Below are 15,886 nucleotides of genomic sequence, written 5' to 3' on the forward strand. Positions count from 1 at the left end.
ATATTGCATCACTATATGACGTATAACGTTATATACTATTACGCTATAAGGTATAACGTTATATTGCATCACTATATGACGTATAACGTTATATACTAATATGTTATAACGCAGAACGTTATATCGCATCACTATAGGACATATAACGTTATACTGCATCTCTATATGACGTATAATGTTATTTACTAATATGTTATAATGCATAACGTTGTATCGCATCACTATATGACGTATAACCTTATATACTATTACGCTATAAGGTATAACGCTTTATTGCATCACTGTATGACGTATAACGTTATATTGCATCACTATATGACGTATAACGTTATATACTATTACGCTATAAGGTATAACGTTATATTGCATCACAATTTGCCGTATAACGTTGTATACTATTACGCTATAAGGAGTAACGATATATTGCATCACTACATGACGTATGACGTTACATTGCATCACTATATGACGTATAACGTTATATACTATTAGGCTATAAGGTATAACGCTTTATTGCATCACTATATGACGTATAACGTTATATTGCATCACTATATGACGTATAACGTTATATACTATTACGTTATAACGCAGAACGTTATATCGCATCACTATATGCCGTATAACGTTATATTGCATTACTATATGACGTATAACGTTATATACTAATACGATATAACGCATAACATTACATTGCATCACTATATGACGTATAACGTTATATACTATTACGCTATAAGGTATAACGTTATATTGCATCACTATATGACGTATAACGCTATATTGCATCACTATATGCCGTATAACGATATACTGCATCTCTATATGACGTATAATGTTATTTACTAATATGTTATAACGCATAACGTTGTATCACATCACTATATGACGTATAACGTTATATAGTATTACGCTATAAGGTATAACGATATATTGCGTCACTATATGACGTATAACGTTATATACTATTACGCTATAAGGTATAACGTTATATTGCATCACTATATGACGTGTAACATTATATTGCATCAGTATATGACGTAGAACGTTATATTGCATCACTATATGACGTATAACGTTATATACTATTACGCTGTAAGGTATAACGCTTTATTGCATCACTATATGACGTATAACGTTATATTGCATCACTATATGACGTATAACGTTATATACTATTACGCTCTAAGGTATAACGTTATATTGCATCACTGTATGACGTGTAACATTATATTGCATCAGTATATGACGTAGAACGTTATATTGCATCACTATATGACGTATAACGTTATAAACTTTTACGCTGTCAGGTATAACGCTTTATTGCATCACTATATGACGTATAACGTTATATTGCATCACTATATGACGTATAACGTTATATACTATTACGCTATAAGGTATAACTTTATATTGCATCACTATATGACGTATAACGTTATATACTACTACGTTATGCTGGAATAACGTTATACTGCATCACTGTATGACGTATAACATTATATACTATTACGTTATGAAGTAATAACGTTATATTGCACCACTCTATGACGTATAACGTTATATACTATTACGTTATAACGCATAACGTTATATGGCATCACTATAGGACGTATAACGTTATATTGCATCACTATATGACGTATCACGTTATATACTAATATGTTATAACGCAGAACGATATATCGCATCACTATAGGACGTATAACGTTATATTGCATCACTATATGACGTATAACGTTATATACTATTACGTTATAACGCAGAACGTTATATCGCATCACTATATGCCGTATAACGTTATATTGCATTACTATATGACGTATAACGTTATATACTAATACGATATAACGCATAACATTACATTGCATCACTATATGACGTATAACGTTATATACTATTACGCTATAAGGTATAACGATATATTGCATCACTATATGACGTATAACGCTATATTGCATCACTATATGCCGTATAACGATATACTGCATCTCTATATGACGTATAATGTTATTTACTAATATGTTATAACGCATAACGTTGTATCACATCACTATATGACGTATAACGTTATATAGTATTACGCTATAAGGTATAACGATATATTGCGTCACTATATGACGTATAACGTTATATACTATTACGCTATAAGGTATAACGTTATATTGCATCACTATATGACGTGTAACATTATATTGCATCAGTATATGACGTAGAACGTTATATTGCATCACTATATGACGTATAACGTTATATACTATTACGCTGTAAGGTATAACGCTTTATTGCATCACTATATGACGTATAACGTTATATTGCATCACTATATGACGTATAACGTTATATACTATTACGCTCTAAGGTATAACGTTATATTGCATCACTATATGACGTGTAACATTATATTGCATCAGTATATGACGTAGAACGTTATATTGCATCACTATATGACGTATAACGTTATATACTTTTACGCTGTCAGGTATAACGCTTTATTGCATCACTATATGACGTATAACGTTATATTGCATCACTATATGACGTATAACGTTATATACTATTACGCTATAAGGTATAACTTTATATTGCATCACTATATGACGTATAACGTTATATACTACTACGTTATGCTGGAATAACGTTATACTGCATCACTGTATGACGTATAACATTATATACTATTACGTTATGAAGTAATAACGTTATATTGCACCACTCTATGACGTATAACGTTATATACTATTACGTTATAACGCATAACGTTATATGGCATCACTATAGGACGTATAACGTTATATTGCATCACTATATGACGTATCACGTTATATACTAATATGTTATAACGCAGAACGTTATATCGCATCACTATAGGACGTATAACGTTATATTGCATCACTATATGACGTATAACGTTATATACTATTACGTTATAACGCAGAACGTTATATCGCATCACTATATGCCGTATAACGTTATATTGCATTACTATATGACGTATAACGTTATATACTAATACGATATAACGCATAACATTACATTGCATCACTATATGACGTATAACGTTATATACTATTACGCTATAAGGTATAACGATATATTGCATCACTATATGACGTATAACGCTATATTGCATCACTATATGCCGTATAACGATATACTGCATCTCTATATGACGTATAATGTTATTTACTAATATGTTATAATGCATAACGTTGTATCGCATCACTATATGACGTATAACCTTATATACTATTACGCTATAAGGTATAACGCTTTATTGCATCACTGTATGACGTATAACGTTATATTGCATCACTATATGGCGTATCACGTTATATACTAATATGTTATAACGCAGAACGTTATATCGCATCACTATAGGACGTATAACGTTATATTGCATCACTATATGACGTATAACGTTATATACTATTACGTTATAACGCAGAATGTTATATCGCATCACTATATGCCGTATAACGTTATATTGCATCACTATATGACGTATAACGTTATATACTAATACGATATAACGCATAACGTTACATTGCATCACTATATGACGTATAACGTTATATACTATTACGCTATAAGGTATAACGATATATTGCATCACTATATGACGTATAACGCTATATTGCATCACTATATGCCGTATAACGATATACTGCATCTCTATATGACGTATAATGTTATTTACTAATATGTTATAACGCATAACGTTGTATCGCATCACTATATGACGTATAACGTTATATAGAATTACGCTATAAGGTATAACGATATATTGCGTCACTATATGACGTATAACGTTATATACTATTACGCTATAAGGTATAACGTTATATTGCATCACTATATGACGTGTAACATTATATTGCATCAGTATATGACGTAGAACGTTATATTGCATCACTATATGACGTATAACGTTATATACTATTACGCTGTAAGGTATAACGCTTTATTGCATCACTATATGACGTACAACGTTATATTGCATCACTATATGACGTATAACGTTATATACTATTACGCTCTAAGGTATAACGATATATTGCATCACTATAGGAGGTATAACGTTATACTGCATCACTATATGACGTACAACGTTATATACTATTACGCTATAAGGTATGACGATATATTGCATCACTATATGACGTATAACGTTATATACTATTACGCTCTAAGGTATAACGATATATTGCATCACTATAGGAGGTATAACGTTATACTGCATCACTATATGACGTACAACGTTATATACTAATACGATATAACGCATAACGTTACATTGCATCACTATATACGTATAACGTTATAAACAATTACGCTATAAGGTATAACGACATATTGCATCACTATATGACGTATAATTTGTTATAGCGCAGAACGTTATATCGCATCACTATAGACCGTATAACGTTATATTGCATCACTATCTGACGTATAACGTTACATAATATTACGCTATATGGTATAACGATATATTGCGTCACTATATGACGTATAACGTTATATACTATTACGCTATTAGGTATAACGATATATTGCATCACTATATGACGTATAACATTATATTGCATCACTATATGACGTATAACGCTATATTGCATCACTATATGCCGTATAACGTTATACTGCATCTCTATATGACGTATAATGTTATTTACTAATATGTTATAACGCATAACGTTGTATCGCATCACTATATGTCGTATAACGTTATATAGTATTACGCTATAAGGTATAACGATATATTGCGTCACTATATGACGTATAACGTTATATACTATTACGCTATAAGGTATATCGTTATATTGCATCACTATATGACGTGTAACATTATATTGCATCAGTATATGACGTAGAACGTTATATTGCATCACTATATGACGTATAACGTTATATACTTTTACGCTGTAAGGTATAACGCTTTATTGCATCACTATATGACGTATAACGTTATATTGCATCAGTATATGACGTAGAACGTTACATTGCATCACTATATGACGTATAACGTTATATACTATTACGCTATAAGGTATAACGTTATATGGCATCACTATAGGAGGTATAACGTTATACTGCATCACTATATGACGTACAACGTTATATACTATTACGCTATAAGGTATGACGATATATTGCATCACTATATGACGTATAACCTTATATACTATTACACTATAAGGTATAACGCTTTATTGCATCACTGTATGACGTATAACGTTATATTGCATCACTATATGACGTATAACGTTATATACTATTACGCTATAAGGTATAACGTTATATTGCATCACTGTATGACGTGTAACATTATATTGCATCAGTATATGACGTAGAACGTTATATTGCATCACTATATGACGTATAACGTTATATACTTTTACGCTGTCAGGTATAACGCTTTATTGCATCACTATATGACGTATAACGTTATATTGCATCACTATATGACGTATAACGTTATATACTATTACGCTATAAGGTATAACTTTATATTGCATCACTATATGACGTATAACGTTATATACTACTACGTTATGCTGGAATAACGTTATACTGCATCACTGTATGACGTATAACATTATATACTATTACGTTATGAAGTAATAACGTTATATTGCACCACTCTATGACGTATAACGTTATATACTATTACGTTATAACGCATAACGTTATATGGCATCTCTATAGGACGTATAACGTTATATTGCATCACTATATGACGTATCACGTTATATACTAATATGTTATAACGCAGAACGTTATATCGCATCACTATAGGACGTATAACGTTATATTGCATCACTATATGACGTATAACGTTATATACTATTACGTTATAACGCAGAACGTTATATCGCATCACTATATGCCGTATAACGTTATATTGCATTACTATATGACGTATAACGTTATATACTAATACGATATAACGCATAACATTACATTGCATCACTATATGACGTATAACGTTATATACTATTACGCTATAAGGTATAACGATATATTGCATCACTATATGACGTATAACGCTATATTGCATCACTATATGCCGTATAACGATATACTGCATCTCTATATGACGTATAATGTTATTTACTAATATGTTATAACGCATAACGTTGTATCACATCACTATATGACGTATAACGTTATATAGTATTACGCTATAAGGTATAACGATATATTGCGTCACTATATGACGTATAACGTTATATACTATTACGCTATAAGGTATAACGTTATATTGCATCACTATATGACGTGTAACATTATATTGCATCAGTATATGACGTAGAACGTTATATTGCATCACTATATGACGTATAACGTTATATACTATTACGCTGTAAGGTATAACGCTTTATTGCATCACTATATGACGTATAACGTTATATTGCATCACTATATGACGTATAACGTTATATACTATTACGCTCTAAGGTATAACGTTATATTGCATCACTATATGACGTGTAACATTATATTGCATCAGTATATGACGTAGAACGTTATATTGCATCACTATATGACGTATAACGTTATATACTTTTACGCTGTCAGGTATAACGCTTTATTGCATCACTATATGACGTATAACGTTATATTGCATCACTATATGACGTATAACGTTATATACTATTACGCTATAAGGTATAACTTTATATTGCATCACTATATGACGTATAACGTTATATACTACTACGTTATGCTGGAATAACGTTATACTGCATCACTGTATGACGTATAACGTTATATACTATTACGTTATAACGCATAACGTTATATGGCATCACTATAGGACGTATAACGTTATATTGCATCACTATATGACGTATCACGTTATATACTAATATGTTATAACGCAGAACGTTATATCGCATCACTATAGGACGTATAACGTTATATTGCATCACTATATGACGTATAACGTTATATACTATTACGTTATAACGCAGAACGTTATATCGCATCACTATATGCCGTATAACGTTATATTGCATTACTATATGACGTATAACGTTATATACTAATACGATATAACGCATAACATTACATTGCATCACTATATGACGTATAACGTTATATACTATTACGCTATAAGGTATAACGATATATTGCATCACTATATGACGTATAACGCTATATTGCATCACTATATGCCGTATAACGATATACTGCATCTCTATATGACGTATAATGTTATTTACTAATATGTTATAACGCATAACGTTGTATCACATCACTATATGACGTATAACGTTATATAGTATTACGCTATAAGGTATAACGATATATTGCGTCACTATATGACGTATAACGTTATATACTATTACGCTATAAGGTATAACGTTATATTGCATCACTATATGACGTGTAAAATTATATTGTATCAGTATATGACGTAGAACGTTATATTGCATCACTATATGACGTATAACGTTATATACTATTACGCTGTAAGGTATAACGCTTTATACCATCACTATATGACGTATAACGTTATATTGCATCACTATATGACGTATAACGTTATATACTATTACGCTCTAAGGTATAACGATATATTGCATCACTATAGGAGGTATAACGTTATACTGCATCACTATATGACGTACAACGTTATATACTATTACGCTATAAGGTATGACGATATATTGCATCACTATATGACGTATAACGTTATATACTATTACGCTCTAAGGTATAACGATATATTGCATCACTATAGGAGGTATAACGTTATACTGCATCACTATATGACGTACAACGTTATATACTAATACGATATAACGCATAACGTTACATTGCATCACTATATACGTATAACGTTATAAACAATTACGCTATAAGGTATAACGACATATCGCATCACTATATGACGTATAACGTTATATTGCATCACTATATGCCGTATAACGTTATATTGCATCACTATATGACGTATAACGTTACATAATATTACGCTATATGGTATAACGATATATTGCGTCACTATATGACGTATAACGTTATATACTATTACGCTATTAGGTATAACGATATATTGCATCACTATATGACGTATAACATTATATTGCATCACTATATGATGTAGAACGTTATATTGCATCACTATATGACGTATAACGTTATATACTTTTACGCTATAAGGTATAACGATATATTGCATCACTATATGACGTATAACGTTATATACTTTTACGCTATAAGGTATAACGATATATTGCACCACCCTATGACGTATAACGTCATATACTATTACGTTATAACGCATAACGTTATATGGCATCACTATAGGACGTATAACGTTATATTGCATCACTATATGACGTGTAACGTTATATACAATTACGTTATAACATATAACGTTATATCGCATCATTATAGGACGTATTATGTTATATTCCATTACTATATGACGTATAACGTTATATACTATTACGTTATAACGTATAACGTTATATTGCATAACTATAAGACGTATAACGTTATATACTATTACGTTATGAAGGAATAACGTTATATTGCATCACTGTATGACGTATAACATTATATAGTATTACGTTATGAAGTAATAACTTTATATTGCACCACTCTATGACGTATAACGTTATATACTATTACGTTATAACGTATAACTATATAATGTATTACCATAGGACGTATAACGTTCTATTGCACCACTATTTGCCGTATAACGTTATATACTATTACGCTATAAGGTATAACGATATATTGCATCACTATATGACGTATAACGTTAAATTGCATCACTATATGACATATAACGTTATATACTATTACGCTCTAAGGTATAACGATATATTGCATCACTATATGACGTATAACGTTATATTGCATCACTATATGACGTATAACGTTATATACTATTACGCTCCAAGGTATAACGATATATTGCATCACTATATGACGTATAACGTTATATACTAATATGTTATAACGCAGAACGTTATATCGCATCACTATAGGACGTATAACGTTATATTGCTTCACTATATGACGTATAACGTTGTATACTATTACGTTATAACGTATAACGTTATATGGCATCACTATAGGAGGTATAACGTTATACTGCATCACTATATGACGTACAACGTTATATACTATTACCCTATAAGGTATGACGATATATTGCATCACTATATGACGTATAACCTTATATACTATTACGCTCTAAGGTATAACGCTTTATTGCATCACTGTATGACGTATAACGTTATATTGCATCACTATATGACGTATAACGTTATATACTAATATGTTATAACGCAGAACGTTATATCGCATCACTATAGGACGTATAACGTTATACTGCATCTCTATATGACGTATAATGTTATTTACTAATATGTTATAATGCATAACGTTGTATCGCATCACTATATGACGTATAACCTTATATACTATTACGCTATAAGGTATAACGCTTTATTGCATCACTGTATGACGTATAACGTTATATTGCATCACTATATGGCGTATCACGTTATATACTAATATGTTATAACGCAGAACGTTATATCGCATCACTATAGGACGTATAACGTTATATTGCATCACTATATGACGTATAACGTTATATACTATTACGTTATAACGCAGAACGTTATATCGCATCACTATAGGACGTATAACGTTATACTGCATCTCTATATGACGTATAATGTTATTTACTAATATGTTATAATGCCTAACGTTGTATCGCATCACTATATGACGTATAACGTTATATACTATTACGCTATAAGGTATAACGCTTTATTGCATCACTGTATGACGTATAACGTTATATTGCATCACTATATGACGTCTAACGTTATATACTAATATGTTATTACGCAGAACGTTATATCGCATCACTATAGAACGTATAACGTTATATTGCATCACTATATGACGTATAACGTTATATACTATTACGATATAACGCAGAACGTTATATCGCATCACTATAGGGCGTATAACGTTATATAGTATTACGCTATAAGGTATAACGATATATTGCATCACTATATGACGTATAACGTTATATACTATTACGCAATAAGGTATAACGATATATTGCATCACTATATGACGTATAACGTTATATACTACTACGTTATGAGGTATAAGGATGTACTGCATCACTATATGACGTATAACGTTATATTGCATCACTATATGCCGTATAACGTTATATTGCATCACTATATGACGTATAACGTTATATAATATTACGGTATAAGGTATAACGATATATTGTGTCACTATATGACGTATAACGTTATATACTATTACTCTATAAGGTATAACGATATATTGCATCACTATATGACGTATAACGTTATATAATATTACGCTATAAGGCATAACGGTATATTGCATCACTATATGACGTATAACGTTATATACTATTACGCTATTAGGTATAACGATATATTGCATCACTATATGACGTATAACATTATATTGCATCACTATATGACGTAGACCGTTATATTGCATCACTATATACGTATAACGTTATAAACTATTACGCTATAAGGTATAACGACATAGTGCATCACTATATGACGTATTACGTTATATTCTAATTTGTTATAACGCAGAACGTTATATCGCATCACTATAGAACGTATAACGTTGTATTGCATCACTATATGACGTATAACGTTATATACTATTACGCTATTAGGTATAACGATATATTGCATCACTATATGACGTATAACATTATATTGCATCACTATATGACGTAGAACGTTATATTGCATCACTATATGACGTATAACGTTATATACTTTTACGCTATAAGGTATAACGATATATTGCATCACTATATGACGTATAACGTTATATACTATTACGCTATAAGGTATAACGTTATATTGCATCGCTATATGCCGTATAACGTTGTTTTGCATCACTATATGACGTACAACGATATATACTATTACGTCATAACGTATAACGTAATACTGCATCACTATATGAAGTATAACGTTATATACTATTACGCTACAACGTATAACGATATATTGCATCACTATATGACGTATGAAGTTATATACTACTACGTTATGAGGTATAAGGATGTACTGCATCACTATATGACGTATAACGTTATATTGCATCACTATATGCCGTATAACGTTATATTGCATCACTATATGACGTATAACGTTACATAATATTACGCTATATGGTATAACGATATATTGCGTCACTATATGACGTATAACGTTATATACTATTACGTTATAAAGAATAACGTTGTATTGCATCACTATATGACGTATAACGTTATATACTATTACGCTATAAGGTATAACGATATATTGCATCACTATATGACGTATAACATTATATACTACTACGTTATGCAGGAATAGCGTTATATTGCATCACTATATGACGTATAACATTATATACTATTACGTTATGAAGTGATAACGTTATATTGCACCACTCTATGACGTATAACATTATATACTATTACGTTATAACGCATAACGTTATATGGCATCACTATAGGCCGAGTCAACCGTGATATTAGGCAGGGGATAAACGTCGCCTTTCGTTTCGTCGTTCAATTTCCTAGTTTCTGCCTCTTCTGAAAGTTCTTTGATATTAGTGTTGTTTATTTTGGCTGGGGATTCGGGAGATTTTTCACTCATGATTTCGTCTGTGGTGCCGTGCGTCCTCTTGCTACTTAAAGTAACATCGTCTTTTATCGCAGCAACGGAACAGTGTTTGTATTGGAAGGTTGGTTGTTTCAAATAATCAGCATCCCTCCTTTGACTTGGATCTCTTTTGAGATGTTTATCTACGCATTTTTCTTTCCAGGTTATTGCTCTTGCTCTTTTCCTAATATCTTTCTCTATTCCCGGGTCGCTTAGACGATTCCACGACGGCGATACAAATCTCCAATCCTGGTGGTGGTTTCTGATGTTGTTACTATCGTATAGGGGACGAGTTTTGTTTCCATTATAATTATTCGGAGGTGTCGGACGATTCTGCGTCGGCGGCACGAATCTTCGAGCTCGTTCGCATGCCCTTAAAAATTGAAATACCGGTGGTCGATGGCCGTCGAACACTGGCACTGACTTGATCGTGTCTTTTAGTTTAATTGGTTGAAAATTATCATTAATGGGTCTTATTCCTCGCGGAATTAACGGCGTCGATGTGGGAATTTCGGTATCTCTCGATTCCCTACTTGCACGCAGGTCTTCTTCCACTCTGCTTAGACATGCATTAATGTCGGTTAGTACGCGAAAATTCTCGTCCCACGCTTTCAATTTTTCCGACAACAACGTAATCGTGTCCTCGTTTAGTGAGTCTCGTGCGACCGCCATGTTTTTTTTTTCTTTTTTTTTTGTATATGTTTATGTGTATGTTTCAGTTAATAAATTGAAAAAACTTTAAACCTATCAGCGTATGTTATTGTTTATACCAACTGTAATCCTCCGTGGAGCGTATCCCACCGCTGCCACCAAAATTTTTATCTATATATATATATATTGTTACGTTTCGCTATCCAAATTTTGAAATTTTAAACAATGTAGTAGTCGCTGCCACCAGAAACAGTCTAAGGACTGTTTCAATTAGATATTTCTTGTTAGATTATGTAGCGTTGATCGGAGTTTAGGCCACTGGTCAACAATCTCCACGTTTCGGCTAACCTGCTATGCGCAGGAATACTAGCACGGGAGAGGATTGTTTGGAATAAACAATTATATTATAAATAATTATTACAGGCGGAATTAATGACGAATTATACTAATCATTGATATTATTTATTATTTTAATTATTAGTTATTAATAATAATTAAAGTTAACTCACCTGACGTTGGTCTCCGTTGATGAACGGGCAGGCCGCTGGGGTGATTCCGGTTTTACAAAGATCGACACTTCTATAATTTTTCGTTTTAATCTTTATTTAATTTGAACAGTGTAAACAACAGTGTGTTCGGACGTGTTTAACAATTCGAAATTCTAACACAAAAACTTGAGCCAACTATTGTTTTGATTCTAACTGACTAATAACAATTATTTTATAATTCGAACTGACTAATAACATTTATATCTCGTAATTCTTAAACTCGAACTGGAACGAACAATTATTCTCTAATCCTAACTTAAATTCTAATTAAATCAACTGAACGAACTGATATCAGACTCACTCAAATTCAATTGAACGACTAACAATTACTCTCCTTATTTTCGCTAAATTCTCCTGAACCAACTAATCACAATTGCTCTATCCTATTTCTTTATTCTAACTGAATTACTCTTCTTTAATTTCGTTAAATTCTCCCGAACGCTAACAATTTCTCTGACTATATTCTAACTGAACCAACTAATGGCAGTTACTCTCTTTTCACAATTACTCTGATTGTTCTAACTGAACCACTAACAATTAATCGCTAACGCTAACGCTAACAATTAATCTGACTCTTCTTTATTTTTCGCTAAATTCTCCCGAACCGCTAACAATTACTCTCTTACTCTTTTATTCAACTGGTAACGATTACTCCCTTCTATTCCTTTATTCAACTGACCCGCTAACAATTACTCTCCTTATTTTCGCTAAATTCTCCTGAACCAACTAATCACAATTGCTCTATCCTATTTCTTTATTCTAACTGAATTACTCTTCTTTAATTTCGTTAAATTCTCCCGAACGCTAACAATTTCTCTGACTATATTCTAACTGAACCAACTAATGGCAGTTACTCTCTTTTCACAATTACTCTGATTGTTCTAACTGAACCACTAACAATTAATCGCTAACGCTAACGCTAACAATTAATCTGAATCTTCTTTATTTTTCGCTAAATTCTCCCGAACGCTAACAATTACTCTCTTCTATTCCTTTATTCAACTGACCCGCTAACAATTACTCTGATTTGAATTGTGTCGCTACGCTTTTTATAATGACATCCCCAATGGGATGACAGTCACGTGACAGTTCGTTCCGGTGGGAATCGCAATGCTGCAGGTTTTTAGAGTTTCCATGAGAGAACGTGGATTTTGATGATTACAGGTTATGTTGAGTGATGGACACAAAAGCGTCCGCGCCTGTGCGAACTGTATGAGTATGTGTTTTTAGTATTCTATCTCGTTTCGCATGTTGTTTGTTTCCTTAAACTTGTGAATTTGTTTTAGCGCAAGAGGAAGAAGATATGTGAATGGTACGAGATGACGTGATCGACGTGCGTGTGTGAATATGTGCGAGGGATGATGCTGAAGTGGCGGTTTTCCATCCAAATAGGCACAGTGGCACCTTCGTTGGCGTCGTGTCCTGATGATCTTTTGACAATTTGGTTTTATTTGACAATATGAGATATATTTTGCTCCTTGTAGATTTATATGTCCATATTTGCTATATATTAAATCGTGTATATTTTATATTACTTTCTTGTTATTAGGTTATTAGTTGTGTAACTCCAGTTTCTGATCTATGGAAAGTGGTGAAACGTCTTCACGAAATACAATTTCATTCGTTTTCCTCCCTTGCATTGGCACGCTGTGAGTGGTGTCGACTTCCAAATGAGGTTTGTGCATCTTGATTATTATGCGTTTAATGATAGATACGGAGGTATCTTCGTCAGAGGTTCCCATGCGGGCTATCTCGGTGTGTATCTTGTTATGATTTCTTTTATTTAGTTAATCCTGCTTCTTTCGTGTTTTATTCACTGCATATGATATTTCAGTGCAAGAAGAAGAAGGATTGTAAAGAATCCGTAAGTGGCCCTAGAAGACGCAGTCATCGTGTGAGGTGTTGTCGGCAGGAACGAAGAGTCGAAGTTGTTGAAGAAGTCGTGTGACATTTGTATTGTTTCCGGTTATATACAACGCTATTTCACATATCTATGTATATATATATATTATTATATTATTATATATTATTATACTAAATCTTCAGTTGGTTTAGTTGAATGTTCAGTAATGTAATTTTTACAAGGTGGTTTTGTATATTAGATGAGTAATTGTTCGATATAATAATATGTGTATATATATATATATATACATTTCACAATGTAATTTTCCATTATGTAAAATATATATATGCATATGTATATGTGCGCGTATTGTTATTCTCATTGTTTCTCGGATCGTTAATTGGTTGAATATTCCATAATGTGGATTTCGTATATAATTCTCTAGGTTCGTAGAAATGTAAATCTATATATTTATTTCTTTGCGTTTTAATGGTTTAATAACGTATACATACATATATATATATATATATTATGAATTTTTCCCAAAGATACGCGTACGCATGTGTATATCTATATATGTGTGTGTCGCAGAGTAATCTTGTATACAATTTTCACTTAGAATGCTGGTGTAGTGTAGTATATTTTATTTCTTTTATATTTTATTAGATTACCAATTATTCAGATTCACGAAGTAGGTCACACACACAGATATGCATACACGTGTGTGTATATACATGTGTTTTCGCAGAGAAATCTCATACATTTGAATCGCGGCTTGTTTTATTTATTGGTTCATTTAATTATTTCATTTTATTTGTATTTTATATGTCATTGCTGATTGGTTGTAGTGTTTCTTCTTATTGATTCATTTATTTCATTTTGATTGTCTGTCGTATAATACTCTTTATTTTGATTGGTTAGTTATTAGTTAATTTATTATTATTGGTCGTGTTTAATTATTCATAAGTTATTGGTTCGTGGCGTCACGTGCGGAACGCGGGACGTGACACTATTACGTTATAACGCATAACGTTATATGGCATCACTATAGGACGTATAACGTTATATTGCACCACTATATGACGTATAACGTTATATACTATTACGCTTTAACGTATAACGATATATTGCAT

The 15,886-nt window shown here is 31.8% G+C and overlaps 1 long non-coding RNA gene across 1 annotated transcript; it reads left to right on the top strand.

The window, feature by feature from the left end:
* The first annotated feature begins 14,221 nt into the window (after positions 1-14,221).
* LOC126928135 (uncharacterized) lies at positions 14,222-15,116 on the top strand. The gene is made up of 2 exons (XR_007716351.1): positions 14,222-14,585; positions 14,745-15,116. It is a non-coding gene; the product is annotated as an uncharacterized LOC126928135 (long non-coding RNA).
* The last annotated feature ends 770 nt before the right edge of the window (positions 15,117-15,886 follow it).

This window comes from Bombus affinis, unplaced genomic scaffold (assembly GCF_024516045.1).
Source record: "Bombus affinis isolate iyBomAffi1 unplaced genomic scaffold, iyBomAffi1.2 ctg00000599.1, whole genome shotgun sequence".
Taxonomy (NCBI): Eukaryota; Metazoa; Arthropoda; class Insecta; order Hymenoptera; family Apidae; genus Bombus; species Bombus affinis.